The sequence below is a fragment of the Lepisosteus oculatus genome, chromosome 14 (genome assembly GCF_040954835.1).
Source record: "Lepisosteus oculatus isolate fLepOcu1 chromosome 14, fLepOcu1.hap2, whole genome shotgun sequence".
Lineage (NCBI taxonomy): Eukaryota > Metazoa > Chordata > Actinopteri > Semionotiformes > Lepisosteidae > Lepisosteus > Lepisosteus oculatus.
This window is the reverse complement of record NC_090709.1, coordinates 58,856,541-58,883,632: the sequence shown is the minus strand read 5'-3', so window position 1 is coordinate 58,883,632 and position 27,092 is coordinate 58,856,541. Positions and strand designations below refer to the sequence as shown.

The following is a 27,092-nucleotide window of genomic DNA, read 5'->3' as shown; positions in this document are numbered from 1 at the left end:
ACAGGCCACACTGCTCTAGGTGAGGCTCGAATTCACAACCTCGGCATGACTCCGCTGTGCACTGCTGTATAAGTACCACGTGCTGACCGATTGCACCACTGGAGCTGCATGGTTTATATTTCTGTACATTGTACATTGTACAAGTTGCACAAACACAGGGTGAAACGTGGTTTCGGCATGTTTTCCGTCTCCGTGTGGGGGGAAAAGGACAGTAAAAGAGAAAGGAAAATACAAGGGAAGAAAATGAAAAAAAATAGTGCTCACTGCAAAGGAGGGAGGAGATCCCAGGTTTTTTCATTTGTGGAAGTAGTGAAAGCAGACGCCCCTATTCTGCTGTGACCTGGATTAAAACCAGGGTTGTTGTAGCCACAATGCAAAGGTGTGGTCATTAGACACCCGTGGGGTGTTGTTCTGTTCTTGCTAATTGTTTCCTGCCCGTCGCAGGCAGGAGTCCACGCGAGGAAGATGCGCTGGACAGAGCTCAGAGGGGGCAGCTGGGTGGCTTTCCTTCTGAGTGACGTTCCTGCAACACTCTCCCGCTACTCTTGGTGCGCTCATGCCACAACACAGGAAAGCTGGAGCAGGTGGCTGTGTTCGGTGCGCACAGTAGAAATAGCTCAGTTGGGAGAGTGTTAGATTGAAGATCTAAAGGTCCCTGGTTTGATCCCGGGTTTTGGCATTTTGTTTCATCGTGCCCTTTGTTCCTCTCTCCAGCACCCCCTGCCTAAAGTGATGCTTCCCTTTCTCAGCCCGAAACACAAGTGAGACACCAGCAGCAACCCCCCGCAGGTTCCTGTAGTGTAGCGGTTATCTAGTTCGCCTAAGATGTGAAAGGTCCCCGGTTCAAGACCAGGCAGAAACAGCCTCTCCTTGCACGCTCCTGTACTTCACAGAGGTCTTGAGCCACCGGTCATTTGTTCCCAATGTATTTCCGGTGCCTTCCTGCACTCTTGTACCAAACGCACGTTCCTTCTGTACGCGGAGCAGATCATTTGCAATTTGGCTGTGCCGACAGACCAAGATGAGCTCTGTCGGCTCAAGAGCAGCACAGGACCTGCAAGAACAACAGAAAGATTAGCATCCAGCGGGGGCTTCTTAGTGAGCCCAAGATCTCATCAAGAATCGACTCCAGCAACAGGGCTGGGCGCATTGTTCCATACTCCAACCACTCTCGGTGTAAACAGGTTCCTCCTGGTCTCTGCTTGAAATGCACTGTCCTGTGTTTGCTTTGGTGTAACTGGCTTCCCCTGCATGGGCAAATGTGAAGAAGATCCTTAGTAAGTCATTGAAGAAAACCGAGAAGAGGTCGGAGTGGCCTCTGTCGTTCATCAACAATCCAGTCAGGCAGTACTCCTCTGTAAAGCGCCGATTGGCTTTTTTTTGCCTTCATTCGTGCAAGTAGTAAAAGCAGACGCCCCTTTAGGGAGCCTGTCAGCACCCACAGCTTTCCCCTTCTGTAAGCTCTCCATAGCCTCTCAGCTCTTCTACTGTCAAATCCCCCTCAAGTACTTCCCTATCTTCTTCACTCAAAACGTTTTCTAGCTTTGAGGTAAAACAATGAATTTCTTCATCCTTTACCTCTGTAGAGCTGTACAGTCTTGAGTAGAAGGCCTCGGTGCAGGAGAGGATAGCACTCGGCTCTGTTCTCTCTCATCCCTCCTCATCAACTACACTTTCCATGACAGACTTGGAGCCTACCACTTTCCTGATAAAGAAGCGAGTACACTTCTCATTTCCTTTCCAAGAACTGCACTCTGCTTCTTAACAGCACTCCTCGACTACTTTCTTCCGCTATGCTCCGGATGTCCTTTTTTAAAAGGGTGATATCCTCGAGCACATTGAAGCCACTGTGCAGCATCGTGTAGGGACGCTGCAGCTGCCTCTGTTTCCTGGCTAGCACTCCTCTCTGTCTGGCAGCAGCCTTCCTTCCTTCAGCCATGAAAAAGGCCTTTGTCCTCACCTTCACCTCCTCCCACCACTCTCCTACTGACCCGTACAGACACTGCAAGGACAGCCACTGTGATAGTTTCTCCTTGTAGCGGGATACTACCCCCTCGTTCTCTAGCAGCTTTGTGTTGAGTTTCCAGAGGCCTGGACCAAAGACAGTCCCGCCCTGGAGTTCCACTCTACACCCTAAAGCCTGATGATCTGAGAAGAAGACAGGCTGAAGAGTGACCCCAACAACTTTCACTCTCACTGAGACAAAGCAATAGTCAATTCTGGAGCTGCTATTCCTCCCTGACCATGTATATCCTGCTGTTGTGGGACATATACATCTATATGTGTCTGAGAGTTTAAAGTCTTGAACTCAGTTTTGCAGGGCCAATGAGCTGGAATCCAATTTTATCAGAGAGCTAGACTGCCTGTCTGTGTGCTCTAAGATACAATTAAAATCCCCTCCCACTATCACGTCTGTGCTACATAACAATAGGGGAGAGAGTGCCTTGAGTAGCTCCACCCTTCCTCCCACGTCAGTAGGACAATACACAGTGATTAGCCGCAGGTTAACGGTCCCCCATTCCACATCCACACACAGCAACCTCCCATCTATGACCCTCTGAATACTTTTCAATTTGAATGCCCATCCTTTGAAAAGAATGGCCACGCCAGAGGCTCTGTTGTTATTGTCCCCTGACCAAACAGAAGGCCATTTATCCCACCTATCTTCAAAGCTTTTATACCTCTCATGATAGGCTAAAGCACACTCTTGCAACATCAACACATCTCCCTCTCTCTGCTGGAGGTAATCAAAGACAGACTGGCATTTAACTCTGTCATTGATACCTCTGGTGTTAAGAGAAATTATGTTTAGAGCCATATTACATAAGAAAGTGGAACCAGTCTTTACAAAACACATTTCTCTTCTGTCTCACCTGTTACCTTCTTCTTTTTCTTCTTACCAGTTTCCTGCCAGCCATCCTCTGAATGAGCCTTCATCAGGGTAGCAGCAGTAAAAGCATTCACGGAGTCCATTTCAAGGAAGGGGGTAGAGGGAGGGTTGGAGGGGTTCCAGCTGTCCCCATCACCATGCTCTCCTTCCTCCGCGCTCGGGGAGAAAACAGAGTCATTTTTCCTTTTCCTCAAGTCCAGCTCCTGGGAGCACTGAGGGGAAAGGGGTGCAGCCGATGCACCAGTCTCCTCTTCCCCCTCACCCACCAGCTGCTGCAGATCCTCCGTGATGGACTGGAACTTGAACTTGAACTTTATTGCCATATGTAACCGGTACTGGTACAATGGAATTCTTACTTACAGAAAGTCTCTCGTTTGTAAAACAAGTGTAAAAAACAAAACAAAGTGCAAACAGTGCATCAAGACAATGTACAAACAAACAATAGACAACGTGCAAGTAAACATGCAGACAGTTTGAATGTAAACAATACACACGTGTAAACAATGACTGGAGACGTACAATAAATAAATTACAATGAGGTAGATGGTGATGGTGTAGGTGTGGTCCGAGGGGGATGGCTAAATGTGTTCGCCAGTCTCACTGCTTGTGGATAGAAGCTATTGAAGAATCTAGTGGTAAGTGACCGTATGCTCTTATATCTCTTGCCTGAGGGCAGTGGGGTGAAGAGCTCATGCCCGGGGTGGTGACTGTCCTCTGTGATGGCCAGAATTCTACCACGGCAGCGGTCCTCATAGAGCTTTTTAATCTCGGTGAGACCGCAGCCGATGATCTTCTGGGCCATCTTGACCATTCTCCTTTTTTTCTGCCTTTTTTTCTCGCGAAGAGGTGTTGCCATACCACACGGTGATCCCATTGGTGAGGACGCTCTCGATAGTGCAGCGGTAGAAGTTCACCAACACATGTATTGGCATCCCCCATCGCTTGAGGCACCTCAAGAAATAAAGGCGCTGCTGAGCCTTCTTCATGATAGAGTCAGTGTTCACAGTCCAGGTTAGATCTTCAGAGATGTGAATTCCCAAAAACCTAAAGCTGGTGACTGTTTCCACTTCCGTTCCATCAATACTGAGTGGGCTGTGAGTGTGTGGCCTGTGTCTCCGAAAGTCCACTATTAGCTCTTTCGTTTTCTTTATGTTCAAGTCCAGGTTATTGCTATGACACCACCTAAGCAGCTGTACAACTTCATCCCTGTAAGTGGACTTGTCATCATCACTGATCAGTCCTATTATAGTGGTGTCATCGGCAAACTTAATGATGCGGTTGTTGCTGTGTCTTGCTGTGCAGTCGTGAGTAAATAGGGAGTACAACCTTGGACTCAGACAGCAGCCTTGTGGGGTTCCAGTGCTCAGGGTGAGTGGTGTTGATGTTTTATTGCCTATCCGCACCACCTGTGGTCTCTCAATAAGAAAGTCCAGCAGCCAGTTGCAGACAGAGTTGCACAGACCTAATCCCCTGAGCTTTGTCACCAGTTGACTGGGTATGATGGAATTGAATGCTGAACCGTAGTCCACACACAGCATTCTCACATACGAGTTCTTAGTGTCCAGGTGTTCCAAGGTTGTATGCAGAGCCAGGGAGACAGCATCATCCACTGATCTGTTGTTCTGGTAGGCGAACTGCAAGGGGTCCAGGGACTCTGTGATGGAGGAGTTGATGTGTGACAACACCAGCTTCTCCAGGTATTTCATCACCACAGATGTTAATGCTACTGGGCAGTAATCATTCAGGCATGTCACTTTTGTCTTTTTGGGGGTTGGAACAATAGTGTTTTTTTTAAAGCAGGTGGGGACCATGGACTGTGACAGGGAGGAGTTAAAGATGTCCGTAAACACTGTGGTCAGCTGGGCTGCACATGTCCTCAGGACGTGAGGTGGTATCCCATCAGGCCCTGCAGCCTTACGGATTTTCACCCTGCTCAGAGTCTTCTGCACGTCCTGCTCTGAGAGTTTCAGAACAAACTCGCCCTGCACACTTGGGGTCTTCTCAGCATTGACCGTGTTCAGAGCATCAAAGTGGGCATAGAAGTTTGCCCGCTTTGGATCATTGTCCTGCTGCAGAACCCAAGTGCGCTTCAGCTTGAGGTCACGAACAGATGGCCGGACATTCTCCTTCAGGATTTTTTGGTAGACAGCAGAATTCATAGTTCCATTTACCACAGCAAGTCTTCCAGGTCCTGAAGCAGCAAAACAGCCCCAGACCATCACACTACCACCACCATATTTTACTGTTGGTATGATGTTCCTTTTCAGAAATGCTGTGTTACTTTTACGCCAGATGTAATGGGACACACACCTTCCAACTTTTGACACACAAAAGTTCAACTTTTGTCTCGTCAGTCCACAGAGTATTTTCCCAAAAGTCTTGGGGGTCATCAAGATGTTTTCTGGCTCATCAGTGGTTTTCGTCTTGGAATTCTGCCATGCAGGCCATTTTTGCCCAGTCTCTTTCTTATGGTGGAGTCATGAACACTGACCTTAACTGAGGCAAGTGAAGCCTGCAGTTCTTTGGATGTTGTTGTGGGGTTTTTTGTGACCTCTTGGATGAGTCTTCGCTGTGCTCTTGGGGTAATTTTGGTCTTTAGAAATGGCTTTATAAACTTTTCCAGACTGATAAATCTCAATCACTTTTTCACACAGGGCCATGTAGGTTTAATTTTTCCCTTAATAATAAAAACCTTCATTTAAAAACTGCATTTTGTGTTTACTTGTGTTATCTTTGTCTAATATTTCAATTTGTTTGATGATCTAAAACTTTCAGTGTGACAAACATGCAAAAAAAAAAAGGAATCAGGAAGGGGGCAAACACTTTTGCACACAGCTGGCTCTGTGGCGCAATGGAGAGCGTATTGGACTTTTAGGCCTTGATAGAATGAAGTCATTCAAAGGTTGTGGGTTCGAGTCCCACCAGAGTCATGTATCATTTTTATTGAACCTTTCGAAATCCTCTAGGGATTGGTGTTGATCAAGTCAAATACAGGACTTCTTAAGAGTCCACAGTTGAAAATGAACCAGCAGCCACAAGAAAGAAATTAGCACTGGACTGTGATCACATCACTCCTGTCCTGGAGTCTTTGCACTGGCTTCCTGTCAACTTCAAAATCCTCAAGCTCAGCTATAAGGCTCTCCATAGCTTGGCACCTCAGTACCTGTCTGGGTTATTGCCCTACTCCCCACCTCACAACCTTCGCTCTTCTAATTGTGTTTTCCTATCTGTCCTCCAGTCCATCTGGACTACACTCTATGGGTGACAGGGCCTTCTCCTGTTTTGCCCCAAAGCTCTGGATCTTTATCCCCAAGGATATCAGTCACCTTCTCTAAACTCCTTCAAATCCAGACTCAAAACCCTCTTCTTTAGAAGAGCTTTTAATGCACTATTCTTTACCCCTCTGTTCCTACTGTATTTAATACCACCATCTATTGTCTCCTCTAACTGTGTATTCTCATCCTGCTTATCTTGTGTATTTTTTTAACTTCATTGTTGTCATTCTGTAAAGTGCTTTGAAAAGCCACCTTTAAAAGCGCTATATAATGTAAAGATTATTATTATTATTAATAATGAACAGTGCATTTAACACTGAGCACATGCGGTCCTTCTTTGCAAAGGATTGCAAAGGTTGGGAATTAGCTTTTCACTCGTGTTGTTGAAGACCGTATCCTGGCTGTGTTGCAGGAAATGTCTGGATGCCATCACCGGATCAAGGAGAGGATCAGGGTTTTGGGAAGTCTTTTTGATGCCTGACACTGTGTGTTTCCTGGTTGTAACGGGTGTCATTCTGGACCTAAACAACAGAGAACACCATTGAAATCGCTGAACTGCCTAGCGGACACTTTGTCACCTTCTTCTGACCTGTAATTAATGTGATTCTCTGAAAACGTGGCACGTTGTATCTGTGCTACCTTTATGGAGGGTGACCACACTCATAAGGATCATAGATTTGATCACAAGCATCTAAAAACGAGAATGAGAAAATGACATCATGCTATAAGGCTGAATGGCACGAATTCTCCTGTTCCTTCTGCAGCAAATGTGAGTTTTTTTGCTTCTTAACACTGAGATAGTTGGAGATATTTGGCAGCTGTGGGATTCCAACTCAACCCTCAAAGAGACTGGAGCTTTAATCCAGCTCTAAACTAAAAACTGGGTGACTTGTAAGGGCTGGTAGGAGAGGAAAATAATAAATGCTTCTTTTTTGGTCTTTAGCTACTAAAAGAAAGGAAAAAATATTTGATTATTATTTATTCACCAGTTGTTTTGATCAAATTATTGTAACGCAGTGCCATATTAAGGTATAATATGTACATGAACGTCATGTCTGAGTCGATGATGGCAGCTGAGTATCGCTGGAGGACAGTTCATCATGAGTGGGTAAGCCTGCATAATGAGGGAGAAGAGATCGGCCTCTCTGATGCAGTGCCCAGTGACACTAACCTTCTGTCCTACTGTTCTCTGCTAATGTAGAGGGTGAATGCTTATTTAGGTGAATGTAAGGTTTCATTCTTGTAAAATATTTCCGAGCACTTTTTTTGTTGCTGAAAATTAATCTTGTGCATTTGAATGAATTCCGATATTGTCACCTAATTCTATACATTGTTTCATCAGACTAGAACTTTTATAGGAGCTCAATTGCATTTATGAATTGCATAGTGATAGTATTTCTTTCCGTTTAAATACTTCAGTCAAAAATGTAGAGAAGGTGCTCCTGTTTTCACCATTATAAGAACTGTGATGCACCAGTAATATTTACTCTCACAAAAGTATTGTAATTGTATTGTTCTGTTCTGTAACAATCTTGAGTGACACAAACCTTCTGTTTTACTGCACTACACTTCTCCAGAGGCCAGTTCAGCACACAAGGATCCTCAGTCAAACAAACACTGCAATCGCTTGATAAAAGCCATTCCTCATCCTTTCTCTTAGTATTGGTGCAACTTTTGTATCCAAAGAAGGCGATTTGACAATGAAAGGTGCAATCATCTTAAAGAGAGTCTTCATGAAGGCATGCACAGCTTAAGGCACATGAAGCTGAATCCGTGAGCTGATTGACACAAAACATTGTCACTTCACATTATCCGCAAAGCTGTTTTGCTTGTCTGACCACCTCTTCGTACTTTACAGTGAGCGCATATATTTCAGTTTCTTCTTTTGTATTTTCCTTACTATTTTACTGTCCCTTTCCCCCATGTGGAGATGTATCCACTGCCAAAACTGCTGTCTGATTATTTAAATTATCTGTAAAACTGTTACATGACTTCATCTAATTGTAAATTTATAAGACAGTCTGTGAGACATTTGTGAGAGTAGCTGAATCCCAGGGCTGGTGTGGAATCACACACAGACAGGTCTTCTGTGTGATCTGAATCCCACTGCCCAGAGCTACAGACTGGTCAAATGGTCACTATTGTAGACACGACCATCGGACAATCGGCTACAAATAATCAATATACTGATCATATTGTCACTACTGGTGTTTATTACATAAATACTATATATAAATAATAAGATAATTCCACACTCAAGTGTGTTATAAAACATTTATAAACATTTTGGGAGGCTGACATACAGTAAAGAAAGTAATACTGAAGGGCTGGAAGTCCTGGAAAGCGTTAATAGAACCTTCTTGCTTTCGACCTGGAACAGAGCCCACAACTGCCAGATCAGTGACCCCTGAGCCCAGTTCACAGAGAGGAGAACCAGGGGCTCTTCTATGTCTCTAAGAGGGCTGGGAGGAAGGATAAAAGGGGGAAATGTGACATGAGTCCAGGCTGTTCTGTCTGATATTGTTCATGTAGCAGCACTGATTGTCTGAATATCTTCTGGTTCTGGATTGTGAGGATAGAGAGCAGTACGGAGTTGAGATCCTGTCTGAGTGTGAGTCTGAGCAATGAATCTGACTGAGAAAAGAATAATGATTTTTTATTCTGCCTGAGAATTTTCCTGAGAATTTTTCCTGATAATTTTTCTTCTTTTCCAAGTGGTGTTACATCCCCTTCAGATACTCTACACAGACTGCCAGAGAGAAGAGGAGCGAGAGATGGACAGATAAGAGCACACACAGCAAGAGACACATACGTCTTGATTTACTTTGAAGCAAGTGTTCATTTCTTTTCAGGAACAAGTTGTTTTTGAACTTCAAGAAATTCATACAACTTCTGAAAGATAAAATACAAATCTTGCTTCTCAGGACAGAAGAAATGCTGCAAAAGAATGCCAGTGATTTGTGAAAAGCAACGGGAATGTGTCCCTCTGCAGCTGTTAAACAAAGGGCTGGTGGGTCAAACGCACTCAGGGACGTGCTTCAGATTGTGATGATGTAAACATTATCTCCGCTAAAAATTGAAGGGATTTCTTCGCAAACCCTCTTGAATGTTGCAGGAAATCTTCGTGTTTTACTCGTGTGCAACTAAAACAAGTAAACAATTCAGTACCTAAGTCAATGTCCAAGAAAACCATCCTCACGTGTGGAATTTTTCTTTAACTGGCTGTTGGGAGAATTCATTTATACACCCGTTGTATCCTTAGCAAAAATATTTTAAAATTAGAACACAGATTTGTTGGAGAACTTGACAATCCATGACAATCATTATTAAATGAGCATTATAGAAATGTGCGTTGATATTTTTAATATGTACCTTAATTGTAATATATATATATATAATTGCTTTGATATGGATGTTCATTTGAAGGAATTGAAGAAACTATGAAGGATCGCAGAACAACCAAAGATACATTTGGGCATCTGCTATTGGTAAAGATTAACGAATACAGTAAGTGTGAAGCTTGCACATACACGAGAGAAAAAGATCAGTTTAAATTCACTTCATTAGACTGACGGCGTGTATAGCAATGGATGGTTCCGATACATCGACCTCTGGGTTATGGGCCCAGCACGCTTCCGCTGCGCCACTCTGCTGACAGCTGTCGTAGTGTGATTCAACACAACTGCTCTATCTTTGCTTTCTAAAAGTGCGCCCGAGATGAAAAGTTTCAACGGCAAACACAGACGTCACTTTGAGCACTTGGTCTTTTATAGTACGAATCATCACACGCTGCTCTACATGGGCGTGTCTTCAAGATCGTTGAGAACCAAACCTTCTGCTTTCCGAGGCAACTGATTCTTTCCTTGTTAATTCACAAATCTTCAATGGGAATCAGTGAAACGAAAACCAAACACATGTACACACTCGCGTCCAAGCCTGAAAGAAAAATGATGGAAGCATTTGAGAAATAACAAGAGTAGTCTGAACAGCTCCAGTCTATCAACTGCTCTACAAAGTGATCGCTACTTCCACACCCAGTTTATAACGCTGAAAATGATTCAGGAAGCACAGCAAAGTTCTAAAAGCAGTGGTTGAAAAGCGTCTAGATACATAAAATGACAGTTTCTCAAAAGTAAAATCTTAAGCTTTTAAATATTGTCATCCATATATTTTCGTTTTTCTCTTTTTTACATAACACGCTTTCGAGAAATAGACTGTCTTGTAATGAAGGCTGCATTAGAAAATGTGTGTCTAAATTAAAATCGGGTTTATGACTTCTGCGTTTTTCAGCTTTCTTAGCGCTTGGGTCTCGATTCAGATATTGCAATGAAAGCAACAGGGGAGTAAGTTTTCCTTTTCTAAATCAAAGGTGATCTGCTCACAAGGAAGTATAAAAACTTCAGCGTTTACTTTTTGAAGACCGCAAATTGTCGAAACACTATTGCTTCATAAGCTAATAAGTAAGGTTTCTGAGCACGCATTGTATTACTAATGCTGTTATTAATAAAAAAAAAAAGCTTAAATTCACATAATGGAATTTGGACGGCTCAAAGTAGTCTATTCTTTATACAACTTTACTTGCCCGCTGAGTAGAGTTTAAAGCAACGGCAGCAGAAGTAGCAGTAATAGCAACAACGTGGTTAGAGTGTCACAATACACTCTATGAAATTATTGCGGCTTCAGATCGTTTTGTTCTGTTGAAGCTGCCTACAGGCTCTGAATTGCTGACATTGGCTGTGATCTTTTTTCAGGTTTCATGTAATTCTTCACATATTTGAAATATTTAATTCGGGTTCGCCTAATACACGGTGCAAACTGTACCTGCAGCACAATGCTGTGGCACATGAAGCCGTTTTGTTTATCGGTTGTAAGGATTTAGGAGCGTACTACAAATCGAGCAAGCGAAAAGAAAATTAAACAGGAGTCACTTTTTGGATTACTAATTCATTGTGCTCTGTTCGTCTAGGTTCAAATCCTATCCTTGTCATGGTTAAGGCCTGAGACGTGTGTGTTTTTTCTAAACGGTGTTTGCATTTGTCAGCTCCTAATACTTTTTAAAAGTCTGCCTGCATGTTTGATTATTGTCGTTTTATTTAGAAAAAGTTCAATATTGATCATAACTAAAGAAAATTAGGATCACGAATAAAAAAAGGGCTGAAGATACGAGTCGCTCTTGAATCAGAGCTGGGCAACACGGGCTTCTGTTCTGATATGATTGTACGAGAAGCAGGAGGAATCTCTTCTCTCCTATGGAGCATGAGCTGAATCAGGAGTGAGACATTTCGTATGCTCGTGCATATGTTAACACATGACCTACATCGTAAAACTAAATTAAAAACTAACATTAAGTTGTCAAAGACATTCATTTATATACAAACAAGAGACAGACATAGTAATGATTCTACATTAACTTGTCCTGCACTGATCAGACTAATTGAAATGTATGAAAGCCCGTTTCCGCCAGGGAGTTACAAAAAACGCGCTATGGTATCGCAGAATTCCGACTAAATAACTCAGAATTGCGACTTAGTAACTCAGAACTCCGACTTTATATCTCACATTTGCAACTTCGAAATAGCCCATATTTCATTGTCTGTCCTTTTGTTATTGTAACGGATTCGGGTTCTAGCTAGCAAGACCTGGGTTTGAGCCAATACAGTGAGGCACGAAGTAGGGTAGGAGCGGCGAGGGCACAAGCCCTAGAATCCGAATTCGTTACAATAACAAAAGGACAGACAATGAAATATGGGCTTTTCGAAGTCGCAAATGTGAGAGATAAAGTCAAAATTCTGAGTTTTTATGTCGCAATTCTATGATTCTAAGTCACAATTCTGAGATACCATAGTGCGTTTTTTTTACTCCCTGGCTGAAACGGGCTTCCATTGGTTCTCAGTGCTGCGAAGCAAAAGCAATCTCTGGAAAATCAGACAAATTATTATCAGATCATGTCAAAAGCTGATCAGTATTTCTTTACTGGGAAGCAAAGAAATGCTTGTATTACACATTTTAATATGACATGCAATTACACGTGAAAAATAGTAAAATTATTTTCATTGCGGTACATGTTGATAGAACAGCCCCCACGATGAAGGAAAGTGTGGACGGACTTGTCGCATGTTCCGTACTCTGTCTGACAGCGAGTTTAACACACTTTCCTCGGAAATTAGAAACTAATTGAACAATAAATTAATCTGAGCAAATTTTACACGTGTGGGTGATTTAATTCTGTCGAAATTGCGTGGAACTCTGCTGGGGTCAGATACACACGGGAAAGTGTTCAGGCGGCTTCACGGAGTCCCGCCTCAGACTGGAATCAGGTTCTAATTAGACGCTGAGAACAATCCGGGTCTCTGTATGTAATTGATTGTGTTGATTGAGCGGTAGTGTGATCAGGTGTGCGGTAGCAGGTCCTGCCAGTATAAAAACCTAGTCACCGCGTTCGCATTTTATGCTTTCTTGCTTTAACACAGTTTTGTGGTTTACTTATTTTACTCCTGTAGCATTTGAACGGGACGTTAATTTGGCGATGCGCTCGTTTCTCTTTATGCTGTGCCTGTACACAGGGGCCGGGCTCCCCGCACTGGTCTCCGCCGGGCCGGCTGGCTGGGACTCTCGGGAATTGGCGCTCCAGGCCGACCTCCCGGCTCCTGAAGACGCAGCCCAGTTGGAGGACTTGAACCTGGCAGATGCGCCCTCCGAAGACCTGTCTGCAAGCGAGAACGACTCGCAGTCCTTGGCTCAGACTTCCGCCGCCTTCCCGTGTCCAGAGATGCGTACTCGCCCTACTTCGACAAGGAGAAGATGAAGCCCGAAGCCGGCAGCCGCCCCTTACCCGCCTACATCAAGAGCGTCCTGTTTCCTCCCCAGCGAGGGTGGCAGCCGGCTCGCCCGGCCATCGGGGGCACCCGAGGAGTGGCCGTGTGGTGCGACTCCAGCAGGATGTACGTGAGGGTCAGTCGGCTCCTGTTCGGCTTCAGCTGTCGGCCATCGGAGGTGACCTTGGGCAACTGCAGCGTCAGCCGAACCACACGCCGTTACTTCTACTTCATCTACGGGCTTCACGAGTGCGGTATCGAGCGATTGGTAAACGGGTCTTCATCTACAGGCAGTGTATCCATGTGAGCTGTAGGGCCAGTGTCGGGGTTGCCTTTCCTGGGAATACCCCTTCCTCTGTGACCCTGCAGGTTGTCCAGGGCCGCCTGGTGTACTCAAACACTCTCCGCTATGCCCCACCCTCCTCCAGTGCACCTGTGCATCGCTTCATTCCCTTCTTGTGCCGGTCAAGTGCTCCTACAACAGGTAGGCAGGGCTCTGCCGCTGCTGGGAAAGTGTCCAGAAGCCCCTCATCCCCTCTGTCCTGCAGGTTCCACTACTCCTACAAGGTTGGCTATGTCCCCACGTGGGCCAGAAGGACCTTCTTCAAGGACCTGAAGAACAAGCACAGCTTTGTGCTGCTCACCACCAACTGTAAGCTCCTTGAGTGAGTGGCTCCTCCTGCCTGCAGGGGGTGCTGTGTGCAGGTGTAATGCTGCCTCGCTCTCTCCTAAGGATGAGTACTTCCTGGGTCAGCCCATATACTTCCAGGCCACTGCTTACTTTGCCACAGCGGAGCAGAGGCTGTACATCCACTCGTGTTACGTAACGGAGAAACCAGACAAGCACTCGCAGCCCCGTTTCCCTGTGATTGACAACTTGGGGTACGGCCCCTTCTTGGAGGGGAGGTGGGCAGGAGCCCTGAGAGCCTGCAGGGGTTCATCCTTGTCCTCGGGTGCATGGTGGACAGCAAGGCAGATGGCTGCCTGTCCAGGTTTGTCCCCTCCAAGCAGGAGGATGTGCTCCGCTTCACAATTGATGCCTTCCTCTTCCAGAAGAAGCTGTCCAGGAAGGTACTGCTCTCAAAGGCTGCTCAGCCTTCTTGCTCTACTGATCCATGGTCTGCTTTTTCATCCATGATCTAGATGTGAACCAGACTGTGGCAGCTGTAGTGCCTAGAGCTGCCAGCTTGCCTTCACTGATGGCAGAAGGTCTTTCTCTGTCCCTCTATTGGCCTTGATCCCTTAATGCTGTGACCTTCCCTCTTGCAGCATGAAGTGACTGAGCTGTACATGCACTGTGTCATGGCTGTGGCTCCTGCTAAAGCAACACCAGGGACCAAGTCCTGCACCTAAAACAGGGAGGCTAAGAGGTACTTCTGCAAGGAGCCTGCTGAGGGTGCTCTGGGACATGCCTCCTCTCCTCCAGGTGGGAGGAGCTGTATGGTGACCATGAGGTCTGTGCCTGCTGTGAGTCCAGGTGTGCTGGCAGCCGGAATGAAGGTGGGTCTGGTTCTCTATCCCTTGTGGATGCATCTCTGCCCAAGAGACAACCATGCTTGGACAACTAAGGAATGATCCCGTGCTGGAAAAAGGGACTGTTTAGATAAGTAGACTGTAGGTCTCTGGGTATAGGAGATCCCTCACTCCTGGGTGCTGCTTGTCCACAGGTACCAGGAGCCTGGTGACCCGCAGTCGGGTGGCTGTGGCACCAGTAGAAGCTCCTCTGGATGTGGGAGCTGACTGGACTGAGGATGAGGAGGGAGACCCTCAGAGCACCAGTGAGGATGTGGAGGGAGCAGAGGACTTTGGAGATGTTGGCCAGTGGACAGGTAGGGTCTGGCAGGAGGAGCTCCTGTAGGGGTGGGTGTCCTGCAGTTCAGCTGGATTGTTCTCCTTCTTCCTCCCCAAGTGCTTGAATGAAGGCACCAGCCTGGCCCTTGTGACTCTCCTGCCTCCACTCGCCTTGTAATGGCAACATTTCAATAAAGCTGTGAAAGACCCTTCTGCCTGCCCTTGTTTCTTTATGGTTTGGATGGGGTGGAGAGATTCAAGGGAAGTGAGACCCATTAATAAATTGAAGTACTGTATTTGTGGGGGTTCCACTTTCAAGAATGCTTCCTGTATTGCTGCCAATGAGGACTGAAAATGGCTGGAGTAATAAAGCATTGTACTGGGGAAGATGGCCGCACTATTCCTTTGGCAGGGCAGTGTGACTTTTTTTTTTTTTTTTTTTTACTGGGGGAGAGACAGAGGTGTTCAATATACTGGAAATCCTCCCGTTTCCTAGAGGGGTAGTGGTTATGGAGTGAGTTGCTACTGTAGTGCCCAGTAAGAGCGAGATCTGGTGTCCTACTCTGGGCTGCACAAACTGACTAAAATAAACACAAGGAAGGAATTGTCAACAGGGGCTTGGTGTAAAGTAGGCCTTCCTTCCTTAGCAGAGGAATAATACTGGTGCACAAACATCAGTGAATAATGGTGCAGTTAGAATCTCGGAGGTCTTGTCTTATGGGTGTTGGTTTCACAGCAGTGGTAGTGGACAGTCATGAGAAGTACTAGGATTGAGACTGGAGGTCCCAGCACTTGATCCGGAAGACGGGTGTTAACAACTACCTCTACCAGCAGCACAGACTGTGTAGATTGAGACTGACTGCTTACTACACAAAGCCTCTCCCCTGTTTCAGTGTCCCATGTCATGAATTTCAAGTAAATTCTAGTCTTCCTTTGTGACAACCTATATTTTGCACAAATCATGATGGCCCACTAAGGCTGTCAATTTTTAGCCCTACTGCAGTGCCCTATTAAAGTTTCAAGGATTTAGAACAAACTATTTTATATAATGGTTCTGAAGGTGGCTTCTCAAAGCACGTGATAGAATGACAATTAAAATACACAGGATAAAACAATTCCAATAGACTGAGGAGAAAAGTAGAAGCAGAGGGGTGAAGAATAGAACCAGTTAAGTAAAGGCTCTTCTACAGAACAAGGTGTTGAATCTGAATTTGAATTTTAGTTTAGGCAAGGTGACTCTGCTATCCTTGGGTAGTGAGTTCCAGAGGTTGGGGGCATAACAGCAGAAGGCCCTGTCACCCATACAGTATATATCATTCATTCATTCATTGTGTTCTCTTTCTTCTTTTTTTCAGCATGGAATAAACCTATTACTTGTATCATTCATTTAGACCATTTTGTAATTGAACTTGGTTACAACTTCTACATTAGATACTCAAAACAAGAACATAACTCTTAGGAATTAAATTAATATCAACTGGTTGGGATAACAATTGAATTCTCAAGCTGTAATGCATTGAAGTTGAATACTCATCCAATCACTGGGGATTCAGATCTCCTGCGGGCACAAAGAAACAGTTGCAGGCTGTTGCTGTCCAATCCGTGCTGTCTGGCTAGGGGCCAGGCTGTGCTGTGCTGCTTGCGACGGTGCACTGCTGATGCTCACTGACCGGCTAGTTAGTGTTGGCTTTAACTAGCAAAGTTTGCACACAGGAGAAAAGATGACTGTGAGTCCCAGCAAGTCAGGAAGAGGACCGTTTCGTTCCTGATGAAGAGCTAGTTCTGAATAGTGGTTCAGCTGTCCACAGCTCCGACCTGTTCACGAGGCCTGCTGCTGGTTACTCTCTGGCAACCTCCGCTCTAGACTCTTAGAACAAAGGAAAGTTCTGGCACTCAGACACACTGGCCATTCCGTGGTTGTCCGGGCTGAGTCTCAGAATGGTCAGGAGGCGTGCTGCGAGAATGTCCTGCCCTTGGGAGCCTTTCTGCTCCTGGGCCGTCCCACCCTGGAATTGTCTCACACCCCTGGAATTCTCCTTTGAATTCCCTTTGGAATAGTCTTGGAGCTCTGTGTTGCCTGTTTTTACCTGGAGGAACTTCAGCTTGTTCATTGGCTGAAAGTTCCATGGGCATCAGAATCCCACGTGGGTTACTCAGCCCTACCAGTCCCTGATTGGTTGATCAAGATGAGATATGAGTCACTTACTCCTGACACTTAGGAATGCAGTCCAGATGTTCATCTGGCACTCCCTAGACAGATAGGCGCCAATGGATGCCCATTGATCATGATAGCTAGGCTTAGCTAAATGCATCCCCATTTGGGAGCTGTCCCTTATCAAAAGAAAACATCTTTAAATCAGCCTGCATGAATAGCTTGAAGAGAGAGATGGGGCCTCATTTGGGAAAGCACAGCAACACTTAATTCTGTCTTATTAACAAGCATTGCCGCTACAATTAGTAGGAAGAAAGATACAATGTTTTGAAAATGTAATATGTTTTAAAGGATTAAGGGGAAAATAAATACTATATATACGCAAACTAATTCAACTGAGCTCCTCTAAAAAATATAGCCTGAAGAATTGCCAAAGCACAATGTATCAATTTGGGTGACACTGGGGGAAAAGGATCACAACATTGAAAACCACTAGGCTTATTTTCAACAGCAAAATTTGTGCTTGATAATATTTGACAAAAAAAGGAATATTACACGCACGGAAACCAATATTTACCACTAGGGTAGAATGCAGCATAGAACAGTTGGATAGAAGGTTAGTGTAACGCTATAGTGCATCACAGAGGTCAGTCTCTTCCCCCTCATTATGCAGGCTGACTTGTTCACAGTGAACTGTCCTCCAGCGATAGTCAGCTGTAATCACTGATGCAGACATGATGTTAATACTCTGACAGCATCTTGGCTGATTTGGTTAAAGTGTTTTCCTATTAAACAGGAGATTCTGCGTTCAAATCCCACCAGTGTCTTTCTTCCTGTCTTGTCTTACAAAATGTATCACTATGGATGATTACATGCAGCTTGATTTTGTTTAATGCAAGTTTTCATTCCCTTTCTGATGGCTCTCTACAGTAATTTTTAAAAGTACTAATCGGGATGGATTACTGTACATATCCTCAATTAAGGGGAATATATAAGTAGTGACCATCCAAATTGCATTTTTGTGTGAAACACATTTCAGAAAATCGAAAACCAATTTTCAAAACTCACAATAACAAGACAAAGGCAAAACATAAGTTCACTTGCACTTTATGCATATTTACCACAACCTTGCCTTCTGATCATAAAAAAGTCTTAATTTTAATATAGCAGTTTTAAATGAGACATTCAGAACATGGCATATGAGAATATATGGTTAACCGAGGATGAGCAAAGGATGATCGCACTTTCTGCTTATTGCTATGAACCTACCCCTGGTGATAAAAATGTCTCAAAATTCTGACACTGAGGTGTGAGACAAAATGTAACAGGCTCTCATAATCCCGAAATACAAGAAATTTTACTTTAGCGTTTTATAAATTTGACCCTGTGAACATTGCATGTCCCTCCTTCCTCATTACCAAAACATCTCAATGTACCGACGCTATGTACATTTGTAATTACAACACTTCACTGTTTCATTTCTGAGTTGCGACATTGTGAACATGGCATGTTAAAGTATATAGAAAATCTAGATCAGAACAGGCTAAATGCAATTCCTAGTGATTTATCATTTTCTGACTTTCTAAATGAAAAAAATATTTTTTCAGTGATTATGACACTTCAGTATGACATAAAATATGCTTCAATGACAGAATAAATAATAATAATAATAAATAAGCATGGAAAAAATACCCAAAGTGGACATTCATAGTTGTGATTATAGAATGTTAGATATCGGGTGGGTAGCTGCGTCAGCATGCGTAGGCTGCAAAGGAACAAGTAAAGGACTATTCCTGCTGAAAAGAGAAGAAAAGAATCACAATGTTTCGGCTGTGGAGCCTTCTTCAGGTGTGAGAAAGACAGGGCAGTAAGCAAAGATAGTTTTCTTTTTATCTTTGCTGAGTGCAGTTTATCGCTGATGACAACATCAAAGACATTAAGGAGTTTTTACAGCTAACAGCTCCACATCAACTTCCTTACATAACTAACCTCATCAGATCCCTCAACTCCCAACTCTTCCAGTTTCTCACTTCAGAGAAGGAAAAAAAACTCAAAATCCTCTACAGAGAAAAACCATCAACACCCTTATCACCTCCACCAATCCTAACCTTGGTGTTACTACACCCTCTGACCTTTCCCTTTCACCCCTTTGCATCTTCAGCTAACATATTTTAATAGTACAACAAAATTACAATAGATTGTACAGTATTTATGTTTAAAATTAAGGTAAATATGTCAAAATATCGAAGTCCAAATGCACGGTGCTAATGTAACAATGCTTGCATGTTCTTAAACAATTCTGCATTGTATTTTTAAAATATTTCAGCAGAGGATGCAACGGGGGTATAAATGACGACTCGACTTTTTCTTGGGTGAATATGGTTTTCTGGGGAGTTGCGATGTTGGGCATACAGTAATTGGACATTTCCCGGTGATTCTGACACCTGTTAAGCACTCGCATTTCCTGCAAATATTAAAATGGTTAAGGTTTCGCTGAGAAATCCAATCGACCTTTGCGAAGACAATGTTCACATCACATAAGAAACACGTCTCTGGGTGGACTCGAACCACCAACCTTTCAGTGAACAACCGAACGCGCCACACAGATGGAATGGTGGGTCCGTGTCTCGCATCACAACTTTCAGGTTAAGCTGGTAATATTTCTTCTGCACTGATAATCAAGAATTGAATTTCATTTCTCGCAAGCTGTGTGAATTTCTTGAAATACAAGTTTTCCAGAAAGGAAATGAATACATGCATTCAACGAAATCAAGCCCTTTGTGATAGTCTGAAATGGTACGTTATGTACCACAAGATAGAAAAAAAAACATGACTGGGATTTTAACCTACGTGACCTACGGTACCAGACCGGAGTAAAGTTAGCTTGAAGTTCGAAAACGATTTTGGCACGCCTGTAGCGTTTACACGAAACGTCTTAGAATCGCGAGAATACTTGCTTTGTGTATAAAATACATTGTGAATGCTTTCTCAGCCTTTACTTTTTCGTTTATATGACATTTTTTTGACCAATCACGAATATTCTTTTGTCCATATCTTCGCAACGGAAGCACAGAACGCCTTCAAACCAAATACATTTTAAAGACCACGACGTGGATATTACCACAGCCTCTACATCAAAGTATCAGTGAGGTAATTATCTTTTTTTAAACCTCCGGTTTTTCATCGATGCGTAATTACGCACTAACTGGAACCCGGGGGACCGCTATATACACAAGATCACAACACGAGAAATACTGTTCAATACGGCTTCATGTGAAAAACCCGTATATGACTATAGGCAACAGAATAGTGCAGTTTCCAATTACTCAGATTGTAAGCACGCGAATAAAGCTTTGTCTGAATTCTGAAACCCTTCCTTTACGTCCTGTTTTCATTCAGGTAAGAGTCAACTATATGCACAATACTACTGACAGCAGGAAGATTAAAATATTCTTTACTCAGCAGCTTATTAAAAACGGCTCCCATGATGTTCAAACCGATTTTTTACACAGAACACTGACACAGCTTTGCGTTCTGAATCTCTTTTTCTCGTGTGTTTATTTAATGTGGCACAATGCACTGGGATAGGGGTATTCTGTTCACAAACCAATAGCATTTAAACCACAGCACCCACAATGCTGCAAGTAAGTGTTTTGCACACTAAGCAGAGAGCGATGTCTTCCTCGTTAGTATAGTGGCGAGTATCCCCACCTGTCACGCGGGAGACCGGGGTACATCAGGACATGCATTGAAGTGAAAGCAGGATGCGCTGCGACATCCACTGTGCAGATCCCGCCACACTAAGAGGTGAGTGGGTCTTTTAGATCACAGCGCTAGGCGAATCCCCAAACAGTGTGCGTGGCAACAAACGAAACAGGCCTGTTTCCGCCCGGTTTCGATCCGGGGAAATCGGGCCCAGTAGTGGCGGGATCTGTACAGTGCATGTCGCAGCGCTTCAATGTGCTTCCTGATGTCCTACCCCGAGAACAGAAAAGACAGCGTCCGCAGCAACAACAGCTCAGGTCTCTGCACAGGAGCTAAGCTGCCCTCATCTCCTCTGCTCTGCGGCTCCTGCGGAGTGGAGTCCTGCCTGGAGCCGTGTTTGCAGGCGGCGGCTCCCTGCACCCTGTCTGTGCGTCGTGTCCAAGAGCTCCTGGGAGGAAGAGAGAGCCCTCCCACTCGGGGGCTTTTCCACAGTCTGTGTGAGGAGGGGCGGGTGTGTCCAGTAGCTTATCGAGCGGAAGCCTGGGGCGGCGGAGAGCTGTGATCGTGCAGACCTTGAGGTGTCACCTCTTTGTCTGCTTTCCCGCCTCCCCTCCGCCCAAGCTCTGCTCCAAAGTAGCCCGGCAACCCCTCACACCTGCACGTGTCACAACCTAAGGTGTGGTCATGAGACACTCATGGGGTGCCGTTCTGTTCTTGCTAATTGTTTCCTGCCCATCGCAGGCAGAAGTCCATGCGAGGAAGATGCTCTGGACAGAGCTCAGAGGGCGCAGCTTGGTGGCTTTCCTTCTGAGGGACATTCCTGCAACACTCTCCCGCTCCTCTTGGTGCGCTCATGCCGCAACACAGGAAGGCTGGAGCAGGTGGCTGTGCACTGAATGCAACGCCGAAATTGCTCAGTTGGGAGAGCATTAGACTGAAATTCAATGTCTAACTTTACATACCATCACCATTTTTAGCTTTATCAGTGTGGAGTAAATTCTGTATAATGTACAATTTTTAAGTGTCATGATTAAGAATTCAGGTGGCACAAAATGTGAAGATCTAAAGGTCCCTGGTTCGTTCCCTTGTTTTGGCATTTTGTTTCATCGCGCCCTTTGTTCCTCTCTCCAGCGCCCCCTGCCTAAAGTGACGCTTCCCTTTCTCAGCCCGAAACGCAAGCGAGACACCAGCAGCAGTCTCTGCAGGTTTCTGTATTGTAGCGGCTATTACGTTCGCCTAACACGCGAAAGGTCCCCGGTTCGAGACCGGGTGGAAACAGCCTCGTTTTGCACGCTCCTGTACTTCACAGAGGTCTTGAGCGACCAGTCATTTGTTCCCAATGTATTTCCGGTGCCTTCATGCACTCTTGTACCAAACGCACGTTCCTTCTGTACGCGGAGCCGATCATTTGCAATTGGGCTGTGCCGACAGACCGGGACGAGCTCTGTCGGCTCAAAAGCAGCACAGGACCTGCAAGAACAACAGAAAGATTAGCATCCAGCGGGGGCCTCTTAGTGAGCCCAAGAGCTCATCAAGAATCGGCTCCAGCAACAGGGCTGGGCGCATTGTTCCATTCTCCGCCCACTCTCGGTGTAAACAAGTCCCTCCTGGTCTCTGCTTGAAATGCACTTTCCTGCGTTTGCTTTGGTGTAACTGGCTTCCCCTGCATGGGCGAATGTGAAGAAGATCCTTAGTAAGTCATTGAAGAAAACCGAGAAGAGGTCGGAGTGGCCTCTGTCGTTCATCAACGATCCAGTCAGGCAGTACTCCTCTGTAGAGCGCAGTTCGTTCACATCGATTGGCTTTTTTTTTGCCTTCATTCGTGCGAGTAGTAAAAGCAGACGCCCCTATTCTGCCGTGACCTGGACTCAAACCGGGGTTGTTGCGGCCACAACGCAAAGTACTGACCACTATACGATCACAGCGAGTTACCGAGACACACGCGGCAGGGCGGAAAGGGCTGTGCTTTCTTCGTGTGACATAATTCGGAAAAGTCCTGACGTTGCATTTCAACTGAGCCCCAGTATACATCGACCCTTCGACACTCTGAGTGACAACTCTCTTGCGTGTTTTCTCATATTTATGTAGTTTGCTTGCATGACGCCGGTGAAGTGGAAATCTAATAAGTAAATTGATTCTTAAAAATGTAGAGAGCTTTGAAAAAATATATTGGTGCTTTTAGATAATATATTTCAAGGATGTAACTGCTGTGCTACAGTGCGTGCAGAATTTTAGAAAACAGTTTGTCAACAAAGTACACTGTTTAGGTTAGTTTAGAAGACAATGTACCAAAACAATATATGCTGTCTGGGTCATTAGAATTAGCTGAAAGTAACTGATAAGCTTTGAATAACAAATCTAGTTTTTCTTCTCTCGCTCTATGATGTAATCTGTTTTCTCTTAGAGAAAGGGGAAGTTTTAGAAGGGACCAAGTGCTGAACTTTTTTACAGCGCAACGTCTTATAAAAACCCTGTACTGCTTGTAACAAATTGAGTCTCTGGTTGCACTTTGCAGGGCTCCCAATATTGCAATATTGAAATAAAGACCTTACTCAGGTGAGAACTCTCTCTTGTGGCTTCCTTGATAGTTATATTTCCATGACAATTTGGGGGCTCGTCCGGGATCACAAACCTGAGCGCGAACGGCTGCTGAAACTCCATCCGGACCCGGACAATTTTAGCAAATTGGACGAACCTCGGAGGATAAACTGTTTATCCTTCCAGAGACGCGTCTGGAGAATTGGCAGCTGTCTGACGTCAGTAAGTGATCCTTTAAAATTAATAGTTATATTTCCATGACAAGAGAAAAACCATCAACACCCCTACCACCTCCACCAATCCTAACCTTGTTGTTACTACACCCTCTGACCTTTCCCTTTCACCCCTTTGCATCCTCAGCTAACATATTTTAAAATTACAATAGACTGTATAGTATTTATGTTTAAAATTAAGGTAAATATGTCAAAATATCAAAATCCAACTGCACAGTGCTATTGTAAGAATGCTTGTCAAGTTCTCAAACAAACCTGCATTGTATTTTTAAAATATTTCAGCAGAGGATTCTGGATAACTGGAGTATAAATGAAGATTCGACGATAATTTCTTTTGAGTGAATATGGTTTTCTGGGGAGTTGCAATGTTGGGCATTATTGGACATTTCCCGGTGACCCTGACACGTGTTAGACACTCGCATTTCCTGCAAATATTAAAATGGTTAAGGTTTCGCTGAGAAATCCAATTGACTTAAGACAATGTTTACATTGCAGAAGAATCCCATCCCTGGGTGGACTCGAACCACCAACCTTTCAGTTAATAGCCAAGTGTACTAATCGATTGCGCCACAGAGACTGACTGGTAGATTCTTATCTCGAATCAAAAGTTTTCGGATAAAGAAAATCTCTTACCGTTTATTTTGCCTGACGGTAATATTTCTTCTGCTCTGATAACCAATAATTGAATTTCATTTTTTGCAAGCTGTGTGAATTTAATCAAAAACAAGTTTTCCTGAAAGTAAATGAACACATGCATTTAACGAAATCAAGCCCTTTGTGATTGCCCGAAATGATACGTTCTGTACTACAAGATAGGAAGAAAGACACGGCTGGGATTTGAATCTCGGTTCTTTTGTTTAATACAGAAGCACTTTAACCAACTAAGCTACGGTGACAGGACAAGCATCACCTTTTACAGCCACTTGGACACACCGCTCTGAGACATCTGCCTTCAGTAAGCGCTGAGCCTGCTCTCAGAGCAAATTGCCTCTTTTACATAGCAGCCCCGACACTGAGAAACGTAAAGAACTGGCTTTATCTGGCATTTTCATGTCCAATGCGTTTGACATCTCCCAAGGGCGACAGAGTTCTTTTGCGACACTATTTCTTCTTCTTTTTTATTTCTGTACGCTTTGATAAAAAACGAGAAATCGTGCAAGGGAAAAATGTCTTTTTTTCATAGAGAAAACGTGCACCAGGAAATATTGTGTTGAGAAGAAATGATTTAACATGATACGTGACCTAATTTATCGGAGCAGTTGCTCAACCAGCAAGGTCAGGAGAGGTTGGAGAGTCTGGTGGATGTGATAATTATACGGTGTTGTGGAAGAAAACAGTCTTTCTTTGACTTCTCAGTCAATCGGAATTTCAGAGCGAAACATAAACCCCTTGTCTGATTTAAAGAGATTATATTTTAAAACTCATAAAAAATCAGAAAAGTTTCTCACTATGAAATTTTAGACGGAGCGGTGCATTACTAGTAGCGGCGCTGAGCACACTATGGGGGAATTCAGGTCATGTGAAATGCCAGCGGTTTCATAAACAACGCGTCTGATTTCGGATCATAAGATTGTAGGTTCGACTTCTACCTGGCTCGTGTAAATTTTATTCAAGCTCCTCAGTAATAGATGTCTATTATGTAATGAACCGCACCTGAAAGCAAACGTTGGGTCTGTTTCCTTTGTTTTCCAGCATGAAATAGCAAATCGTTACAAAAAGCACCTGCTAATGTCCAATAGCGGGTTTTTTTTTTCAAATTACATTTTCAGGCTTCAGACACTTTTTAATAAAACAAAAGTGTCCGGAAACTCATTAACTTTCAGGTTTGCTTGAACCTGTATTAAAAAAAAGTTATCTGAAACTTCCAGGATTCCATTATCTGATGTAGCTGTCTCTAAAGTTGGACGTGATGTTAAGCAGATGTGAACTGTGCCTTTTCTTTAAAAAAAAACAAGTTCTTTTTTTTCCTCTTCACACCAATGCTGGAGACTGTAAGCCTCTGTGAGCTCCACACTGCGTGTCCTGTACTGCTCTATTTTGTTTAGATTATCTATGTGGTGTACAGATAGAACTCAACTGCATGGTGTGAATTCCGTGTTCAGGACCAGCAGAACCTGAAAAAGTAACAGCTGACCTCGACGTGATTTGAACACGCAGCCTTCTGATCTGGAGTCAGACGCGCTACCGTTGCGCCACGAAGTCACGGCTGTCTGTACCTTTGAATTCCCCAAAGGAGACAAATCAGCTTCACAAAAAAAAATCTCCTGTGAAGTGCGCAGCTCTTCCGAAGAGAGTCTCTTCTTACCACATTTTATTCTTCCTGCGCAGCTCTTGTGCAGGTGTTGTTCTCAATTACAGATCCAGGAACACTGATTTTTTTTCTATTTTTTTTTAATTAAGTACCCCATGGTGCAACGGTAGCACGTCTGACTCTAAATCCCCAAGTTCATTTTCAAAGTATATCGGAGTCAACTGATACTGATCAGGTTCTGCTGCTACTGAACCCGCAGTCTTCACCTTACAGTTCAATTCCCCAAGCCTTTTGACCTTATATGTCCATCCCTTCTCGTCAAAACTCGTATTTTCACAGGGTACCCTTCAGAAATCGCAGTATCGAATGAAAAAACTCCAGTAGATCTCGGCCGCTGTTGGTGATTTTCCTTTTAAAATAAATTAATCTCTGGAAATTTTACGGAGTGTATCACTTTCACTGAGACCGAGAAGTGTTAAGCTGTACATGCGTCTTTGTGGCTCAGTTGTTAACCAAAAGGGTGGTGGTTTGAGCCCTTCCAGGGACGCTACGAGCATTTTAACGTATACACCCTCCTCACTTCATTTCTCCACTGCCGGTCTTGTACCGCTAACAAATACAGAGCCCGTAGGAGGCAGTAAGCTCGCATATATAGCTCACTGTGTATATAATGAAGAAGCAGAAGTTAGTTTCTCATCTGCGCGTTACAGAGCCTTACGCAACTCGTAGTGTACCAACAGCTAGGGTTTGATCCCTGCACGGGCTGTTAGTTGAAAGGCCATTGTAAATGACGTATAAGAGATTTATAGATAGATACTTTATTGATCCCGTGAGGAAAATTAATAAAGCTTATCCAGCTGGCTTTTATGTTTCACACTAAATTGCGATCTTGAAACCAAATGAAATTGACATTTGTACTGTATGTTTTTTTTAATTAGAAGCAAACAGAGTATTCCCTTAATTCAAAGATCAGATATTGGCCAAAACAAGACAATCAGACGTGGGCTGACTTTGGAACAGGAGCCTCTGCTTCGTCGTTTATTGAGCTTTTGATCAATGTCTGAGTGAAAAAGATTCGCTATTTTTACTCTTTGATTAAAGTACACAAAAAGCACCTTCCTTCGAGCCGGAATCGAACCAGCAACCTAAGGATTCCCTACTGACTCCCCTACAGTCCTCCGCTCTACCAACTGAGCTATCGAAGGGTTGTCAGATGCTCCCTGTCACATACTGCCCAATGTAGTGAAATGTTCCGGGTGATTTAAATCCCAGTTCGACATCAAGTTTCCAACTCGTTTCCTTAGTCTTGTTTACCTTGAATTTAAGCCACGAACCAGGATTCTACTGTATAAACTTCCGGGGATATTACAAAATGTTTGATGGGGCATCAATCATTCCAGGCGGAAATGGACTCCTTTTTCTTTCTCGAGGGATCATATTAA

General features: G+C 44.1%; 4 non-coding genes across 4 annotated transcripts; 2 read left to right on the top strand and 2 right to left on the bottom strand.

Annotated features, from left to right (window-relative positions):
- Positions 1 to 606: 606 nt before the first annotated feature.
- Positions 607 to 679, top strand: trnaf-gaa (transfer RNA phenylalanine (anticodon GAA)). The gene has a single exon. It is a non-coding gene; the product is annotated as a tRNA-Phe (tRNA).
- A 5,048-nt stretch (positions 680 to 5,727) lies between these two features.
- On the top strand, positions 5,728 to 5,820 carry trnak-uuu (transfer RNA lysine (anticodon UUU)). The gene is made up of 2 exons: positions 5,728 to 5,764; positions 5,785 to 5,820. It is a non-coding gene; the product is annotated as a tRNA-Lys (tRNA).
- Positions 5,821 to 25,529: 19,709 nt separating this feature from the next.
- trnaw-cca (transfer RNA tryptophan (anticodon CCA)) lies at positions 25,530 to 25,601 on the bottom strand. Its single transcript has one exon. It is a non-coding gene; the product is annotated as a tRNA-Trp (tRNA).
- A 1,166-nt stretch (positions 25,602 to 26,767) lies between these two features.
- trnay-gua (transfer RNA tyrosine (anticodon GUA)) lies at positions 26,768 to 26,855 on the bottom strand. Its single transcript is given in 2 exon segments — positions 26,768 to 26,803; positions 26,819 to 26,855. It is a non-coding gene; the product is annotated as a tRNA-Tyr (tRNA).
- Between the last annotated feature and the right edge of the window lie 237 nt (positions 26,856 to 27,092).